At 39.1% G+C, this 16842-nt stretch overlaps 1 protein-coding gene and 1 pseudogene across 16 annotated transcripts in view; one reads left to right on the plus strand and one right to left on the minus strand.

The window, feature by feature from the left end:
• HHLA2 (HHLA2 member of B7 family) overlaps nt 1-16842 on the plus strand; it is a 159856-nt gene that overhangs the window by 83659 nt on the left and 59355 nt on the right. For 10 of the 16 annotated variants that reach the window (XR_010155677.1, XR_010155679.1, XR_010155676.1 and 7 more), the window contains one exon: nt 15103-15180. The exons of the other annotated variants lie outside the window; for them this stretch is intronic. The gene's annotated coding sequence lies outside the window, so the exon portion shown is untranslated. The remainder of the gene's footprint in view (nt 1-15102; nt 15181-16842) is intronic. 16 annotated transcript variants of the gene reach the window in all.
• On the minus strand, nt 12321-13644 carry LOC104005720 (heterogeneous nuclear ribonucleoprotein A1-like; annotated as a pseudogene).

The following is a 16842-nucleotide window of genomic DNA, read 5'->3' on the forward strand; positions in this document are numbered from 1 at the left end:
GTGAGATAATTATATAAAGACAGTTTTTCTCAGGCTTGAGTCATGCACAATTCTTTATTTTGGAAAAAGGCTGGTGTGGGTAGTCTTGTACCCACGAGCAGGATTGTGATTCGGGGGAGTGAAACCAGCAGTGAGGGAAGGTCAACACAGATGTGTTACTGATTGGATCCCAACCATTGGGAACTATGCTTAATCCTGGGGGATTTTCTGGAGAACATTAGTAAATATGTTTCAGAACCATTCAACAAGGGCAAGGAGTGGGAGCATTTATTCATCCTCTCCAGGGCCCCCACGGATATTACCTCCTCTCTTTCTGGGTTGTGTGTGCATGTGTTGTGGGGGCGCTGAGAGGATTCCTGTGGTGCTCTCAATCTCTGCTTCAGAGCTCTTTGGGCAGTGATGCAGCACCAAGGCAAAATGCCACTGACTGCCCCTGTAGCTGCCTGGTTAAAACCTTCACAGAACTGACTGCTACAATGTGGCTGGAGTTAGAGGTGGACTAAGTAGGTTGAAGTCCTGCACAACAGGTGTCCTGTATGGACCCTACCTGTAGTTATATCCATGGGGTAGTGAAAAGACTGGATATGGAGTAAGGTTTGACTCTTTGCCACATAGACATTAACCTCTGTGACCTTGGGCAAGTCAGTCCTAACTTACTAGCGTGGAAATCGAAGCTAAGAATGTTCAGGAACTGAACTCCGAGCATACATCTTTCAGGGTTATGATGACTTCATCAGACCCCTCCTTTTTGTCTCCAGACCCCAACTAAGTCCTTCTTAATTTAAAATGCACTATTTAATTATCTTTGGGGACTATGATCAATTCACAGAGGAGGTATCACTTTCTCTTCTGAGTTCCATCATTCCTAGCATTAACTCTAGTACACACCGTGATGTCGCATAATTGTATATACCTTTACTTCTGCTGTGTGGAGTTCAGATTGATTTTTTTTTTTATCTTTGTGCACACAAACACTAGCAAGCTGGCAATCTGTTGTACTAAGATTTGTGCCTATGAATACTTGATACAGAGAAAGAGGTCAAAGGAGAAAGAGATGGAGGAGATTGGGGGAACAACTGTAGCACTGCATTCCATATTCTTGTGAGCACTTAATCTTGTCAGCAGGAGCAAAGCAAATCCATGGCCCTATACTGTCTCTTAAAAAAAAAAAAAAAAAAAAAAAACTTTTCCTACTCCTACATCCTTAGGCTGGCCTTTTTTTCCATTTTGTGGATTCCTTCCCCTTTTGAATCTTTTCTTGAAGTTATTGAAATTCATTGCTTCCCAATTTTTAAATAGGATAAGAATATTGTTGGGCAGTGAGGAAGATTGGCAGGGATGGGGAGGGGTTTTCCTGACCCCAGATGCCTTGAGGCTGGGCCTGGCCACACCATGGCTCCTCTCTCCATGTCACCTGCAACCTCCCCGGTCAAAAGGAAAGCTGAGAAGACGGGAAGGTGAGGAGAGGGCGGTAGGCTGTGAACGAATATTTGTGTACCTATTATAGAGCCAGACATTTTACTTCATCGATTGATGTGAGGATGAAATACATTATTTTTATCCACTGCCACCTTGAACCTCCATTTCACAAGGAAGGAAACAGTTTAAAGATTATCATATTATAAGTCATCTCACTTGTAAATTTTGGAGCTATAAGTCACAGCCAAGCCTGACTCCAGAGCCCATGCTCTCACTGCTTCCTGCTGAAACACCCACTGGGTTGACCCCAAGGCTCAGGTGTCACCACTGTCAAAGAAGCCTGCCACTCTGAATTGGGATTTTTTCCCCTACTTATCTGAATAGAAAGTTTGCTGTCCTACTAAGCAAGATATCAAGCTCCAGGCCAAAATTTATTTTCAGCTCTTCAGAAGAACAAACACCCTTATTTTCCCAGATGGGTGGGAAATGGTGCTTTTGTACCCACGTTAAGCATTTTATCAGAGGCTCTCACCCTGTGGAATTAAATTCAAGGGGGCTCAGCAAGTGTGTGCCAGGGGTGCATCCTCTTGCCTCTCTGCCCTTAGAAGAGCCTTGAGTTCAGAGCTGAGCCCTGGATATTCCATAAAAGTGCTGTGCATGCTGATTGAGACTTGCAGCTTTGGAGACAAGAACTTCAGCTATCAGAGAACCCTCAGATATGACCAAGATGGCTCCTATTCCATAGAATGGGAATTACAGTCTCTTATAGCTTAAACGTGTGTCCAGGATCCATGTCAGTATACTTTCTCAGAGCAACTACCCTATCATTGCATGTGATATATGTCTTAAAGGCGTCATTAAGCCAATTAGGATATGTTGCCTTCTGTATATTTTGTGCTAAATCCTCTTTATTAGAAAATAATCAGAATTTGAAGCTTGATTGATGTTTGGCCGAGTTTTAAGTATTATTTACCAAACTAGAGATAGCTACTCTAATCCATTTAGAATGTTAAGAGCAGACCTATATAAGCCTCATGGGAGAATAGAGTCGTGATGCTTGTTCAAAATTTTTGGAAAGCACCCCAGCTGGCAGCTGGCTTCTCTTGGTATTTTAAAAGGGCATATAATAAGCATAAATAGAAGTATATGTGGTAGTTTTCTTATGGTTGTTCGTTTGTTTTTAAACTAGAATGCTATACCTTGCGTTTTGTTTTATCTTGATTTTTCAAACATCTACCTGGCCCTTAAAGCTACCTCCTTCACAAGCCTGGTCTATTTGTGTGGTTTATATGTGCTGGATGTTTATTTGGGTAATCTAAGGTAGCAGAAGAGGAATATATTTAGTCATCTAACCTTTACAATAAGGAACATTTGAAATGTCAGCATTTTATTTCAGGAACAGGTGAGCTATTGCATTATAAGGCTTTTATTTATTTATTTACACCCTACATGTTTCTGAAATTTGAAACAGCTTAGAACAGCTTATGACAAACAGTAAAAAAAAAAAAATGAAAAAAAAAGATGAAAGAGGAAAGAGTAAATATTCCAGCCGGAAAAGTCAACACAGTTGCTGTGATAAAGTATAATCCTGTGTCTAAGATTCTTGGAAACAGGGCAAGGTGAGAAACAAATTATAAAATCTTTAATATTCAGAAAGAAGGGAAGAAGTTCCTCTGGTTAAAAACAAGTACTAAGGTGGCCAGATACTGGGTCAGGTGCCAGAGGCAAAACTACATAGACATGAATGCTATTCTCATGAAGCTCACAGTATAGTAGGCATGATAAATATTAAATCTATTGATATATAACTAATTGTGCTTAGCTTTTGTATCATTTATGGAAAAGTAAGAGTTCCTAAATTTGCTTAAATGTCTCTGGCTTAGAATCCTTCCTTGACTCCCCAGTCTAAGACCTGAAAGATTAAAAGGCATCACCCAGGTTCAGAGACCAAGAGAAGTGATGGGGTAGGCTGGAGAACCTGCAGACAACTGGTGTACCTTGGAAAAGAAGGGCCCAGAGGATGCTGGAAAGGGAGACAGTTACAGCTAGGTCAACCACATCCCAATGCACTGATTAAGCTTTACTTTATCAAAGAAAAAATGTGGATTTAGGTAAACAGCTTTTATTTCTCCAGAAATATTGGCTTTTATTTTGAAATTACTATGCTTACTAAATCGCACGCTTTAGGCCCTATTTTTTTTCCAAATAAAATTTGGCAACCCTATGTCAGTTCACGAAAACCATTTTCTTTAGGAATTTAACTGGTCCATGAAATCCAAAAAGCTGTGAACATTGGTCCACTAAGACCCTCAATAAATATGGCTGGAGAGATAGGAGGATAGAAAAAGTTTAGAGGTGAAGCATGACTTAGTGACAGGATTTCTTCATGGGAATAAGTTAATGTCTTCTAAGCACAAAAATCATGGCTGTTGTGGACAGTTATCCAGATTGAACAGTGTACTAGGCTCATGGGGTAAATAGAAATTGCAATCCAGTCCTGGTTCCTCTCACCAAATCATGTGCCGTGGTAGGAGGCAGGGTCTACCTGGAAGAAGGGGAGCCTTTTGTCTTTATAGAAAGACACTGTGGCCAGTGACAGCACATATTCTTCCTGTGATCCAGCTTAATCCAAGGGTAGAGTTTAACGAATCTGTAGAAGTGGATATACGGTGTGCAACTAGGATCTCTGTGACATTCCTAACCAGGATTTTTTAAAAGTATAGACACATTCTTCACTATCCTCTAGTAGGGTGGTCTAAAGTCCCAGCTGTTGCTGATTAAAGATGGCTATGTAGGCTTTAGAAATTAAGCAGGCAAGTGGAGGAGTGAGCAGCAGTGAGGGAAGAAGGGAACATCTAGATGTCCCAGCCCTTGAGGTTGGTACTTTATTATTTTACATAGGCAGGATGTAAGTTTACTAATAGAATCCTGATTAATCAAATCTGTAAGAGGGTGAGGTAGCCTAGGATAGTAGGGAGATTACTTCTTTTTTTTTTTTTTTTTGAGATGGAGTCTCACTCTGTTGCCCAGGCTGGAGTGCAGTGGCACGTTCTTGGCTCACTGCAACCTCTGCCTCCTAGGTTCAAGCGATTCTTCTGCCTCAGCCTCCCAAGTAGCTGGGATCACAGGCACGCACCACCACAGCTGGCTAATTTTTGTATTTTTAGTAGAGACAAGGTTTCACCATGTTGGTCAGGCTGGCCTTGAACTCCTGACCTTGTGATCCTCCCGCCTCAGCCTCCCAAAGTGCTGGAATTACAGGCGTGAGCCATCGCGCCCAGCCTGGGAGATTACTTATTAAAGAAAATATTGTCGGGCATGGTGGCTCACACCTATAATCCCAGCACCTTGGGAGGCTGAGGCAGGCAGATCACCTGAGGTCGGGAATTCGAGACCAGCCTCACCAACATGCAGAAACCCTGTCTGTACTAAAAATAAAAAATTAGTCAGGCGTGGTGGCACATGCCTGTAATCCCAGCTACTCAGGAGGCTGAGGCAGGAGAATCACTTGAACCAAGGAGGCTGAGGTTGCAGTGAGCTGAGATCATGCCACTGCACTCCAGCCTGGGTGACAGAGTGAGACTCCATCTCAAAAAAAAAAAAAAAAAATTCAGTATTAGCTTTGACTATAGCCAATTTTGAATTTGGTCCTTATGGAGCAATATTTTTCTTCAGACCTCAGTATAAAGCAGAATAGAATGGTTCTAGACAATAACTTTTCATGGAGGGTATAGCCAGTCATCATCAATGGCCATGGATAAAATCCTAACTAAAAATTCCACTTTGACAAACATGGTCTCCTAAATATGTCTACCAGGATGCATTAGCTGCAAAGTGCATCCATCCATGGGTTACAGGGTAAACTGACCTTCTCTATGGAGTTCTCTTATAATTCACCAGTTATGTTGGAAACTATGCTGAAAACAATGCCTGCACTTAGCTAATGCTCAGTCTAATTCCTGGAAATAAACAATCACCCAAATTATTTTCCTTTTCCCCCAACGTCTTTTTCTTCGTATTATACTAATTCATGTTCATTGAGGAAAAATTAGAAAATGGAGAAGAAAAAAAAATCACAACTCTATCATGTAAAGAAACAATACTAACATTTTACTCATGCTGTCAAATATTTTCCTACCCACATATATTTTGCCTGTGTCTGTCTTTAAGCTGTAAGTTGTGTTGATCCTGCTTCTTACAACCTACTTTAGATCGGCTTTACTTCCATCCTACACCATATGGAAGTGCATTCTCCAAGATTCCTGGAATTCCCCAGAGATTCATATTTATCTTTGTCTCTTTGTCAACATTGGTTATGACATCTCATTTCTTTCATTTTGTAGCTATTTCCTTTTCTCCACTTCGCAAATAGCTCCATTCTCCCCAAACACATACAATATCACTCACAAGGCAGCTCTAAGTTCTTTGGCCACTGACTACCTTGTTCCTATGCTCTTTCTCTGTTCCTTCTCTCTTCTCTCCTTCCCACATCCGAAATTCCTGTTTATTTCTTATTTATGGTACCTTAGGAACATGCCTTGATGAGATAGTTCAGAATATGAGGGCCTGGGTGGGAAAGAGGCAAAGACCCTAAAAGAAACCATAGTGATAGCTAGTAAAATACTTTTTTTTTTTTCTCACACCACATCATGTACTTGACTTAAAGAAGGAAAATAGAGTCATATGACTTTGGCATACAACTTCTCCATTGGTCAAGCTGAAGCTTTCTTGGAACCCCACTCTAATCTGAGACTCTTCCCACTTGATCTTCCTTCCTTCCTTGACTCTTTTCAAGTGTTAGAACTTTATTATGGTCTTAAGCTTCTTCTTGCCTTCTTCAGCTCCTTCTCCTTGTCCTTCTTGAATATTCTACCAATAAATCTTCTGCAATAATTCTGTCTTGGCATCTGCTTCTCTGAAGAACCCAAAATAATACACACACACACATTTAGCAAGTGACCATAAAGAGTCACAAAACCTGGTCTTGCAAAACTTGGTGATGTGCCAAGCTCGTTTCTTTTAGGTACTTGAAGTTCCTTTCATGACAAGTTTACTAGAGGCAGACACTAAAATATTCTAGTGCTAACTGCTCTTGCGGTTTCTATCATACTCCTATTAATGCAAGAGCAGATGTGCTTGTACATTTTTCCAACAATAAAATATTTTGAGTATCTCTTTTGCTAGTTAGCAAACCCGATACTGATGGAGTTAGTTCTCATTGAAGCACTTGCAATAGCTGCTTCTAAAGCACAGATTTGTGGAGTGCTTGCTCTGAATAGGATTCTTCAGATATCAACTAACCATCCCTGTGGAGCAGATTCACCCCGTGCATGCATGTACATATCACATAGCCTATGCATATTTGAAGTAAATTTCAGTATAATGTCAACTTTACCCATGACAGTAAACAACAGCATGTCATGACTGCATAATGGTCAATTGCATGAATATCCCACTTATTTTAATAAATTCTGCAAGATAGGTTATTTTGGGCTCCTAAGTTTTCACTGTTTCTGATTTAGCAAATCTGTATACTTTGCAGTGTCCAACTTTTCATAGACTATTTCCTAGAAGAATTATTGGCTTAAAAAGCATGGCCAATTTTAAGGTTTTTGATATTTGTTGCCAAGAAGTCAGCCAGGAAGTTTGTTCCAATTTACACTTGAACCATTTCTATATGAGTAGGCTTATTTCTTTTCCTTTTATTTTCTGCATGTGAAATTATGTGTAAAATGTACAGTCCAAAGAACAACAGAAAAAAACCTAACCCTTGAATCCTCCACCAAGGTTATGAAATAGAATTTATTAAGTTGGTGCAAAAGCAATTGCGGTTTTTGTCATGACTTTTAATGGCAAAGACCACGATTACTTTTGCACCAACCTAATAGAATCCTCCTGCATTTGCTGATTCTCATCATACTTCTTCATGCCTCCCCTCTTCACAGGTAAATCATCTAGAATTTAGGGTTATGCATTCCCTTGGTTTTCTTCATAGTTTTCATAGTTAAATGATAGAGTGTGTGTGTATATATAACTATTTGTAGTCCTAAATATTATATAGATTTTTTAAATGTGGGCGGCAAATACAAAGCTAGTTGTGTGAGGAGGGTATGGTCACCACTGTTAGGTAAAGTTGTCTAGGACAAGATGAACTTGCAGTCTTCTGCATCCTGGGACTTTATAAGGGGGCTTTCTGGTATATTCAGAGGGAGAGACCATGAAGCTCACCATAGTCCATACATTTGCAAGGACTGTAATGCAAAGCAGGTACTAACCACGTGATCAGTGGGAGTGGCATGAATTACCCTGGGTTTCTTGCTGCTAAGCTTGTTCCAGCTCGCAGAAGTCAGTGATAACAGAACACTTTGGCAGAATGAATAAATGTCCACAGTTGATTTAGGCAGCAGGACCTGGAAGAAAGAATAAGGAATTTATTAGCAAATTGTCAAGATCACTAGATTCGTATCCGGGCCAGTCTCACCAGAACATTTCTCCAGGTGTTTAAAAAAAAAAAAAAAAAAAAAAAAGACTGTGCCAAAGCAGTGGGGATCATGGTTCTAACAGGCAGAGGCATGTCCATTTAGACTCACTCCTCTCCAGTCTGGTCCAGATTCCAGCTAGCATTTTGGAATGTCTGTTCACCATCCTCCTAGGAATCCCTTGACTCCTCTTCTATTTTGAACTAATTTTCTGTATCACGTCGTCGTCTTTATTGGTTTATACTCTTATTTTGGTGGAGCACATTTTCCCATAGCTTCTTGAAAAGAGAGGATGGGTAATACATTTATTTTGTTTTTGAGATAGTGCATGTCTGAAAATGTCATTCTGCCCTCCCGTTTGGGAGTTTGACCATACTTGCAAGTTACAAGTAATTTTTCTTTAGAATTCTGGATGTGGTTGCGTTTTCTTTTTGCTGGCAAGTCATGCTGTTGCAAAGTCTGAAGCCACTATGATTCCTGGCCCTTTCTATTAGCTTTTTTCTCCTGGAAGTTGATGGACTCTTCTTTTTCCCTTGTTTTCTGAAATTTCAAAATGGAGTATCTTTGTGTGAATGCTTTCATCCACCACTTTTATTCAGTAAGCTTTTTTTCAGTAATAGCAATTCATTTATTATTCTGGAAAATTTTCTTAAATACTTTTGTTTTCTACCCTGTTTCCTGTTTTCTCTTTTTCTCTAGATTTTTTAGAGTTGTCACCTGATTTTCAAAATCTTTTTTGCTTATTTTCTGCCTCTGTGTCTATTTACTGTCTAGGAGACAGTCTCTACTTTATTTTCTAACCCTGTTAATGACTTCTGCTCTTATGTTCTCAATTCCAAGATGTCTTTTCTGTTAATTTCTTATGCCATTCTGTTCCTTTTTTATGAATGTAACTTTTTCTTATCTCTCTGAAGATGTTATAGTTTTATTTCATTTGTTTTTGTTGATTTTCACCCTCGCTTGCTTGCATATTTTTATTTACTCCAGGATGTCTTTTTGTAAGGGAGGTTGGTTTCATTTATTTCTGTCTTCTGTGACAGCTTTCCTCAGGTTATCTGGTAATCCCTCAATGTCTGCTTAACATTAAGAACGAGGGAAGCTTATTGGAGGCTCTAAGAGCTCGGACTGTGGGCCATGCCTCTCAGGTGGAAGTCACTGGAGGGTGATACAGGCTGGGTCTCTGTGTTCAGCATTAGATATCTGTTTGATAAATTAGTCTTAACCTCTACCTTAACTCTAATCTGTGCCTGGACCATCAATTCAGACATTATTATGCTTTGTTTCTCCATGGATTTCTCCAAAGAAAGGGGCAATTGTTCAGTAAAGTGGAGTGCAGGAGAGAATCTAGGGGGTTTAACTTCTTAAATCGTTTAATAGAGTCTGACTCCATTTTTATCTTTGACTGCTGAGAGCTTTCATGCCCACCTCCTCCTTCCTCTTCTGCCCCATATTTGAGCAAGTTGGTAAGAAAGCTGGTGCTGCCCCCTGGACACAGCAGAAAGTTCAACCTATGTGGGGGAGTGGATTTTCCCTCATCCAACCCCCTACCTATGATAAAAACCAAGTCTACTTATTCTCATTCTTGCTTTCGAAATGTTCTCAAGCTCATTCCAGACTAGCCTGGGTGTTGTCCCACTATGTTTAGAAAGTTCCATGATGTAATACAATGTGTTCTCACCTCTTGGTGTGTACATGGCGTCATCAGTCAGGACGTCTCACCTATTAATTGGGAGGGGTTCATCCCACCTGCATTGGATGGCTGTAAGAAATAGCTTTCCTATGAGGTTTTCTTATCTTAGTCTTTTTCTTTTTTTTTCCATTACCAGTTCCAAAGCAGTTCCTATGTCTTTTGAGTACTATATGGTACAAGTTGGTGGACTTTCACATTTTCCAATTAACTACAGATTCATTTTCTTGGGTCTACTAAGTCAGTTACTACTTGCCCATTTTTCTCTAGTTTCCAAATTTTTGCTGACTTGTTTGTTTGTTTGTTTTGACCTCACCTCTTTTTCTGCTTTATCCATTTCTTAAAAAACAAAAACAATCCTTCCCATAGTGGGGGGGTCTGTGGTTGGGGGGCAGTGAGGTGGGGATGGTTAATGGAATAGAAAGAATGAATAAGACCCACTATTTGATAACACAACAGGGCGGCTATAGTCAATAACTTAATTGTACAATTTTAAGTAACTGAAAGAGTATAATTGGATTGTTTTTAACTCAAAGGATAATTGCTTGAGGGGATGGATACCCCTATTCTCCATGATGTGCTTATTTCACATGCATGCCTGTATCAAAACTTCTCATGTACCCCATAAATATATATACCTACTGTGTACCCATAAATATTTTTAAAATTTGAAAAGAAAAATCCCTTCCCTAAATTTTTATTGAGTTAAGGAGATAAGAAACAAAATTATAAACAAGTATTTAAGCTGCTGTCTTTACCCAGAAATCCTGAGTGGGCTCATTTCTTCACACCTTGTCAACAATGGGTGCTTTTCTCATTTATTTAGTAAATGGATTTCCCTGAAATCCATACTATGTTCTAATTGCTTTGACAACTGAGATTATTCATATTATTGGATTCTGGTCTAAACTACTTGTTCATATAACTAAAAGCCTAAAGGACAATTTCATGATTTGTGGCAGATTCTCACATTTAGCCATTTGGTTTACCCTAAATTTGCTTCCATTCTTTAGTAGTGCTCCATTGTAATGCAGATGGAAAACATCACAATGTTCTAGAAGGGAACTGAAATGAAAATGAATTATCTATACCTATCTCCACTCCACTTATGTAAGGGAAATTGAAAGATAATCACTTCATAGGTATCCATTTAAAATAAAAGCCACTTTTCTTTTCTTATTGCTTGTGAAAATTCAACCCATCTTTTGAACAAATTTAGCAGTGATTTACAATTTTTGGTTAAAAATGCCAGACTTAAGATTTCAAAATGCACTCCTTTGTTAGAAAACAATGATTTCATCAAATGGTAACCCTACTTTGTCTTAATAGTTAATTCACAGGTTGGTGAATCTATTTATTATTAAATGTAATTCAAAGGTTATTTTCACAGTAAAAGCATACAGATAAAAATTAGCCCCTTCTTCTCATAAATACCAGAGTCCTAGTCTCCCCTCTCAGAGGCAGTGGACTAGATTAAATTTATTATTACATACGTTTTGAGAAATTATTTATGTGAATACAAGCATATATATGAATATGTAAGCTTTTTTCATGTAACAAGAGCATTTTTGCTGTTCCATGCCTTATTTTATTAACTGTACATTTCTGAAGATTTGACTATATCAGCACATTTAGATCTTCCTTATACTTTTAATATTTTTGTGAAAATAGAATAAATACAGAGAAGTGCACAAAACATAGCTAAATGAATCAACACAAAACAAAAGCCCACAAGATAACCACCTGGTTTGCCAGGCAATCAAGCACTCCTAGGCTTTCACAAGGCTCCTTCATGTCCCCTCCAAGTCACTACCTTCTCTGTCTCTGTCAAAGGAAAACACTTTCTAGCTTCTAGCTTCTATGGTAATCCTGTCCTTGCTTTTCTTTAGTGTTATACCTAGGTGTGCATCCTTAAACAGTACAGTTAAGTTTTGCCTGTTTTCAGAATGTCAGGTAATTCAAATCATACAGTAGGAGTTATTTTGTGTCTGACTTACTCCGTGCTTTCTATTCATCTCATCTATTCTAGGGCTTTTATATGCTCTAAAATTTTCCTTCTTTCTGGGCCTTGCTGCAAATTTGTAATTCTGTTTCTCCCCCTACCTCTTTAGAAGTTATGCATTCTATAGTTCTTTTACTTGTGAACCACCAAATTATGATATACTTCATTGGTTCTTAAAACCTTACATTAATTGGTATTTTATATTTTTCATGGGCAATGAAAAGATTCTATATTCCTTTCAGACATCTCACTTTTTTTTTAGCCCCTTCTAAAGTCTTAAGCCATTATTAGGTACTTTGATTTTGTCTTTAATCTGTATTTAAAATATGAATGTCAGTGTGTTTTATTTATGTTTAAAATTCATATATTTAAAATCTTATTATTGTCATTAGTCTCATTTATTTTTTAGAAAGACATTTATTCAGTGTCATGATCAGACTATTACATTTAGAAATAAACAGCATGGGTGCAAAAAACAAAAAAAACTATGTTAAAACCCTTTGATGGAATGCTTTAAACGTTCCACAAACAGAAACTAAAATAACCTCTAATACAATTAGTCACAAATACATTTCTTCAGTTTTTTGCCCATGCATATGAGTATTGTCTTAAATGTGTCATCTTTGTAGCAGGTAGGCCTTGCCACCACTGTGCTTGGCTGAATTCACAAATCTGTTGTAACCTGTACCTCCCCTGTCACTTCTCTGGCTCTCCTCTCCGGTTAAGCTTTGCTTCCTGGCAATAATTAAAACCTTCTGCTACTATTGCTACTGGAACCATCATAGCCATCTTGGTTTTGTAGTTTGGCAAAGTATTGGCCTCCCCCACCATAGGAACCAGAGTTTCTGCCTCCAAAGTTCCCTCCCTTCGTAGGCCCAAAATTTGAAGATTGATTATTGTAATTGCCAAAAATCATTATAGCTTTCTCTACCTTCAAAATTGTTTCTATCTACCGAATCCATTATAGCCGTGCCCGCAGCCACCATATCTACGATCACCATGGCTGCCACCAAAGCCACCACAACCATTGAAGTTTCCTCTACTACCAAAATTGTCATTCCTACCAAAACTACCTCCACGACCACCACTCACATCTCTAGAACTACTTTGACCTTTTTGGCTGGATGAAGCACTAGCCATCTCTTGCTTCAATAAGGCTTTCCTTATTTCATGATTCTGGCCATTCACAGGATGGTATTTCTGAATGACAGTATTATCCAGGGAGTCATGGTCATCAAAAGTCATGAAAGCAAAGCCCCTCTTCTTGCCACTGCCTCAGTCAGTCATGATTTCAGTCACTTTAATTTTCCCATACTGTTCAAAATGATTTCTTAGGTGATGGTCTTCAGTGTCTTTTTTTTAATGCCACTACAATCTTTTTCACATTTAAGTGGTTACCTGGTCTCTGAAGTTCTTCATTTGAGACAGCTCTGTTTGGTTCCACAACTCTTCCATCCACCTTGTATGGTGTATTCGTCCATTTTGATGCCGCTGATAAAGACATACTCAAGACTGGGTAATTTATAAAGGAAAAGAGGTTTAATGGACTTACAGTTCCACATGGCTGGGGAGGTGTCACAATCATGGCAGAAAGTGAAAGGCACATCTTACATGGCAGCAAGCAAAGAACGAATGAGAACCAAGCAAAAGGAGTTTCCCTTTACAAAACCATCAGATCTCCTAAGACTTATTCAGTACCATGAGAACTGTATGGGGAAAACTGCCCCCCGTGAATCAATTATCTCCCACTGAGTCCCTTCCATAACATGTAGGAATTATGGGAGCTACAATTCAAGATAAAATTTGGGTGGGGATACAGCCAAATCATATAAGATGGCTTTGCATTCATGGCTATATCTACCTCCATGGTGACATATGGGACAACCCAAAACCCCTGGAGTGCTTGGTGTTTGAGTCTCTCATTACTACACAGTCCATAAGAGTTCTCACTGCTCAAAATGGCTGTAGAAACCCTCATCAGTTATTTCAAAGATCAACCATGTGATGAAAACCTTCTGCAGCTGTTCAGGCTTTTTAGGAGACTCTGACTTAGACATGGCTGCTATGGAAAGAGAGACTTTAATGATGATTCTGCAGCAGGATCCATGGGGAGAAAGCTAGTCTACTTATTTAAATTTGCCCTATATTCATAGCTTTTCATCCCTTCCTGAATTTGAGCTTCCACCTGGTATCATTTTCCTTCTGCCTGAAAAACATGCCTGTAGTATTTCACTTAGTGCAGTTCTACTGGCTTCAAATTATGTTTTCTGTGTCTGAGAATTATTTCACTTTATTCTTGAAATATTTTTGCTACAATTTTGGGTTGGAAGTTATAATTTGGGGGTTGCAATTTTGGGTTGGAAGTCATTTTCTTTGATCACTTAGAATAAATTTTTCTCTCATCTTTGGCTTCTATTACCTGTGTTTAAAAGTCAGGTATTTGCCTAATTGTTGCTCTTTTGAAGGCAACCTGCCTTTTTTGTTGTGCCTTCTGACTGCTTTAAAAGTTACTTTCTCTTTGGTTTTTAACATTTTTGGTGAGGTACCTGGTTGTTTATCTTGTTTGAGGTTTATAGGGCTTCTTGAATCTGTGAATTAATGTCTTTCAGTTTTGGAAAATTGTCCTTCATTATTTCTTCAAATAATTCCTACACATTCTCCTTTCTTTTTCCTAGGATTTCACTTATGCCTTCTCACTGTGTCCTCTGTTTCTCATCTTTCTTTCTAATGTTCCATCCTTTTGTTTCTCTTTGCTTCATTCTGAATACTTTCTTACAGATCAATATCCAGGGTACTGGTTCTCTTTAACTGTCTAGTCAGCTGTTAAATCAATCTATTGTTGCTAATTTCACTTATTTCCCAGTTCTTGTAGTTTCTGTTTGGTTCGTTATCATGGTTTTCAGCTCTCTGCCAAAATTCTCTATCTTGTCTTGTCTCTTTGAACAAAAAAAGTATGGTTAAATTCTATATCTAAAAACTAACATCTGAAGTGCATGCAAGTTTTATTTTCAGTTATCTGTTTGATTGTTTTCTTGTCTCTGAGTGCCTGGCTATTTTTTACTGTGTGTCAGACATTGTATTTGCAAAAATGTTGTAGAGGCTGGGCACGGTGGCTCATGCTGTAATCCCAGCACTTTGGGAGGCTGAGGTGGGTGGATCACCTGAAGTCAGGAGTTCGAGACCAGCCTGGCCAATGTGGTGAAACCCTGTCCCTACTAAAAATACAAAAATTAGCAGGGTCTGGTGATGGGTGTCTGTAGTCCCAGCTACTTGGGAGGCTGAGGCAGGAGAATCACTTGAACCCGGGAGGCGGAGGCTGCAGTGAGCCGAGATCATGCCACTGCATTCCAGCCTGGGCAACAGAATGAGACTCTGTCTCGAAGAAAAAAAAAAGTTGTAGAAGTAATTTTCAGTTTGGTATAATATTTTCTTCCAAAGGGAATTTGTTGTTATTTTACTGGTCATCTGGGGCATTGATACTCTGGAATCACCTTAATCTAATTTTATCCACACAGCATGTAGGAGAATACTAACCCTGCACAGATTGTGATGGTGATGTGGAATATACTAAAGCCTAGAACGCTCCTCCTCTGGTAAGTAGGGAGATATACAATGAGGTTCCAGTATTATCTGTGCAGCTATTTATTTGAAAATTACTGCATGACCAGGAAACATTTTAATTGCTTTGCAAATATTATTAACATAATTCTTATAACAGTGATTTGGAGGTGAATATTATTATCCCTGTTACTAGATGTGAAACTGAGGCAAAAAGGAGTTAGGTAACTTGGACAACAGTACACAGCTTTAAATAGACCTGGGCTTTGAATCCAAGTAGTAAGAGATGATGCTGCTAAGGTGAATTTAGACTTTGTACACTATATTATTCTGAGAAATGGTAAATTTTGGAATTATGGGGGAGGGCAGTTAGGAGTGGCATTTTTTACTTTGTCTGATGACTATAAATTTTAAACTGCATTATCTATGTGCTACTTTGATAGTGGTGCTGGGGTGTTTAGGAGAAAATTGCAGTAGTAGTTGTTATATAGGGAAGGGAACACGCCAGGAAAGATCTCAATTTGTGTTCACTCATTGCTGCAGTTCAGAATTGGGAGGAGGCGGAATTGTGGATTAAGTATGGGGTCTCTAAAGACTCTTTTGCACTGAGAGCAGCAAGTATGAAGAAATTACATCTTAGAATCAGAGTTTGTGCTGGATTCATGCGTGGGATTTGTTGATTGTGTTTCTCTCCACAATGACTGCTCAGGCTGCTTCAGCATGAACAGTTGGCTCAGTACCCAGAGAGTGTTTGATTAGCTAAGTTAGGATGCAAAAAGCCACACACTATAGAGGAAATTTACCCTGGAATAAATGTAGATCATTTAGTCAAATTGCTATGTTCTCAGCATGTTAAGACTTCCCTGTAAGAAAGTGCCACAGGAGCTTTCTTAGAAGTACAAGTAAACAGAACTTACTTTCCAGGAAACCTGAAAAGCATGACCTAACATGTGATTCAGGATCAGCCAACATGGCCTTGGAGGAAAAGAGCCCCTAAAAAAAGAAACGTCCTGACTGATTCATGAAACTGATCCTATAGGGGGTTTTATGAGTCAAAACTCTTGGTTGCAAATGACAGAAATCAGATTGAAGCCTAATCAGAGGCATCAAAGTGGGGGAGGGGTGGGCAGCACAAATTACTGTCTTTGGCTTGACTACATTGCATATTGGTATAAATTTGTGCTTGCTGGAGTTGGACAGAGACCCAAAATGTTTTCAGCGGGTCTAAATATACTTCAAAGATTCTGAACTTAAAGGGGAGTGGAGGAATGTATTGGCTCATGATACTGGGAACAGGCATGGCACTAATTCACAACTGACTGGGTCCGGTCCAGAGGCTGAAAAATTACCACTGCTGATCTTGCATCATCAACCCACTCTTGATGTCTGCCCCTCTCTTTGTGGGCGTGTTAACTTCTGCTGCACCTGTGCTTCTCCCGTATTGCTATGGAAGAGGGACACAGGCATCTTTCACTCTTCCTAGATTAGTCAGCCCTGGGTCAGGTATTTATGAAGAATCTACTACTGCATAACATATTACTCTAAAAATTAGCATCTTAAGACAAACATTTATCATCTCAGTTTCTGAGGGACAGGAATCTGGGAGCAGCTTAGCTGGGTCATTCTGGCTCAGGGTCTTTAATGGGGTTGCAGTTAAGATATTGCCCAGGGCTTCCATCATCTGAAGGAGCTGGAGA

This window comes from Pan troglodytes, chromosome 2 (genome assembly GCF_028858775.2).
Source record: "Pan troglodytes isolate AG18354 chromosome 2, NHGRI_mPanTro3-v2.0_pri, whole genome shotgun sequence".
Lineage (NCBI taxonomy): Eukaryota > Metazoa > Chordata > Mammalia > Primates > Hominidae > Pan > Pan troglodytes.